General features: G+C 33.1%; 1 pseudogene; it reads left to right on the top strand.

Annotated features, from left to right (window-relative positions):
* The first annotated feature begins 846 nt into the window (after positions 1 to 846).
* LOC108403958 (large ribosomal subunit protein uL6-like) lies at positions 847 to 2,054 on the top strand (annotated as a pseudogene).
* The last annotated feature ends 1,353 nt before the right edge of the window (positions 2,055 to 3,407 follow it).

A 3,407-nucleotide genomic window follows, 5' to 3' on the forward strand; every position in this document is an offset into this window, starting at 1 on the left:
TTCTATTATGGGAATATATTACAATTGGTTTCTACATTCTCCTGTTGATAGAAATGTTTGCCTGTTAAAAATAAAGCTGCTGTGAACATTCTTGTAAAGGTGTTACAGATACATGCTTTCATTTCTTTTGAAAATATACATAGAGGTAGAACTGGTCAGTTATGTGGTAGAAGTGTTTAATTTTATAAGAAACCACAAATTTCTGAAGTGATTCCATCACTTTACACTGCCATTAGCAAAGCAAGGGAGCTTCATTGGTTCCACACACTTTCCAACATTTTTCATTTTAGTGATCTTCACAGGTTTGAAGTCATGTCTTAGTGTGGTTTTAATTTTCATTTCTTAAAGATTAATGATAAGCAGCTTTTCTTATGCCTCTTGGCCACCTGTATGCCTTCTTTTGTGAAGTGTCTGTTCAATTATTTTGCCTATTTTTATTGGATAATTTTATTTTTATTTTTGATATGGAGTTCTTTATGCATTTCAGATACAAGTTCTTTGTCAGATATATGCATTGTGAATTTTTCTCCAAGTCGGCCTTTATTTCTTAAGAGTTGTTTGATGAATAAAAGTCTTTAATTTTGATGACATGTAATTTATCTTCTTTCCATTTATGATTAGTGCTTCTTGTGTGTTATCTCTTTGCTCATGCCACTTCTGTGAGGATATTCTGTTGTTTCTTTCCAGAAACTTTATGATTTCAGCTTTATAATTAAGAAAATGATCCATCTTGAATCAGTTACTTTATGTAGTGAGTAGAGTTGTTCTACCACTTTATTTTGGAATGACATTTCCTTTCCCCATTGTACTTGGAATTTATAATTTCTTCAGAAATTAATTGCATCAATGCTTGTTTACTTTCTATTATTTCTATACAATGCTTCTATGACTTTCTATTCTATTCCATCCATTTATTTGTCTATCCACAGACCAGCACCACACTGCCTTAACTACTGCATCTTTAAAACAAATCTTCCAACAATTCTCTTTCTCAAGACTGTTTTAGCACTTTCTTCCCTCATCTACTGCCAGATGAAGACCATTCTCAGCACCAGACTGTTGACATTCCAGAAAATGCCTGAAGGGATCACTCTGAAAAGAAGTACGGGTACGGAGAAGGACCCCAGAGGAACCCTGCGGATGGACTCCAGTCACATCAATGTAGAGCTCATTCTCCTTGGAAAGAAAAAGAAGAGGCTCTAGGTTGACAAAAGGAGAAATAGAAAGGAATTCGCTACTCAGACTCCAAGACTCCAAGAATGAACTAGTGGTTACCAAAGGGGAGGGGTGTGGTAGGGTGGGTGGGGAGGTAGGGATAAGGGGACTGAGGGGTGTTATGTTTAGTACACATGGTGTGGGGGGCACGGGGAGAACAGTGTATCATAGAGAATGGACATAGTGGATCTCCAGCAACTTGCTGCACTGATGGACAGTGACTGCATTGGGCTATGGGTGGGGACTTGATAATGTGGGTGAATGTAGTAACCACATTGTTTTTTCATGTGAAACCTTCATAAGAGTGTATATCAATCATACCTTAATAAAAAATTTTTTTAAAAAAGAAAGGAATTGGCTACCCTTTGCAACTATCTGTAATCCTGCGCAGAACATGATTAAGGGTGTGACACTGCACTTCCAGTTACAAGATGAGGTCTGTGTATGTTCACTTCTCCACCAACATCGTTATTCAGGAAAATGACTCCCTTATTGAAATCCAAATTTCTTGGGCGAAAATATATCCTCAGGGTTCAGATGAGGTGTTGGCTTGTTCAGTATATCAAACCCAGAAAGATGAGCTGATCCTCGAAGGGAATAACACTGAACTTCTATCAAATTTGGCTGTTTTGATTCAGCAAGCCAGAACAGTTAAACGTAAGGATATCAGAAAATTTTTGGATGGAATCTATGTTTCTGAAACAGTAACAGTTCAGCAGGCTGATATGAATAAGATCTAAAGTTGTGCAGCTAGAGAAACAGCAAGATGCCCAATGATTACTTAGACTTATTTGTGGTATTTTAAAATTGCAATAAAAGTCTTACTGATTTTTTAGGGTCAGGGGTGAGGGAAAAGACTGTTTTAATTATGCCAGGACCTTTAAGTTTCCATATAAATTTAAGACAATGCTTAATTTTTACCACAAAATTCCTTCTCCAAATTTAATTGGTATCATTGACTACAGATACCTAATTGGGAGGCAATGACATCTTAAAAATTTGAGTTTTCTAATCCAAGAACATGGTATATTTTTCAATTTATTTGCTACTTACTCCATTTACTAATTCAAACTTGTCTTAACAATGATTTTAAATTTTCAGGTAGAAGTCTTGTTCACATTGTGTTAAAATTTCTCATAAATATTTTGTTTTTATGTTAATGTAAATATTAACTTAAAATTCTTAATTCTCAATAATTTATTGCTAAGATACAGAAACACAAGTGAGTTTTGCATATTGACCTTTTATCCTGAATTTTCTGAAGTTACATATTAACTACTGTAGTTTATTTTGTTTTAGTACATTTCTCAGAGCTTTTTATGTATATAATCATGTTCTTTGCAAAAAAAAAAAGTTTTCTACTTCTGTTCCAAAATGTGTATGTTTTATATCATTTTCTTGCCTTATTGCAGTGCTAAGACATCCAATACACAAGTTGTAAAATTGAACACTTTGCTTTGTTCCCGATCTTTGAAGAATTTTTAAAATATTTTACAAGTAAGTCTTAATTTGGCTAGGTTGTATTTAATATTCTTTTTTGTCAGATAGCTAGAATTACTATCTACTCTTAGGTTTCTGAAGGTGTTGAATTTTGTCAAGTAGTTTTTGTTCACCTGCTAAGACAGTCACATACATTGCCTTTTATTTTTAGAATGTCTTTTTAGAATCAATACATTGATTGATGCAATTATTTCTAAAATTGCATTGATATGTGATTGTTAAACCAACCTGCATGCCTGATGAGTCATTATTTCTTTTATATATTATTAGTATTATTTGCTAGTGTTTCATTAAAATGTTGTGCATTATATTAATGGTGTTTTTTTTGTGTGTAGACTGTCATTGCTAAGTTTTGGTGTCATGGTGATTCTGGCCCCATACAATGAGTTGGAAAGTTTCTTCATTTATTTTCTGAAAGAGTTTGTGTGTTTTTGCTATTGTTTCTTTGTTTCATAGAATTCACCACTGATAAAATTCACTGGGAACAGTGCATTTTTCTTTGTGATAAGCCTTTAAAAGTTTCTTTACAATATAGAACAATATATATTTTCTATTTCTCTTGTGCTAATTTTGATAATTTGTGTCCTTCAACTACTTTGTCTAAATTATCTAAATTGTTAAAAGTGTTGACATAAAATTCTGTATATCTTATTATATACTTCTACTATCTATAGAATTTATGAATATGACCT

Source organism: Manis javanica, chromosome 2 (assembly GCF_040802235.1).
Source record: "Manis javanica isolate MJ-LG chromosome 2, MJ_LKY, whole genome shotgun sequence".
Classification (NCBI taxonomy): Eukaryota; Metazoa; Chordata; class Mammalia; order Pholidota; family Manidae; genus Manis; species Manis javanica.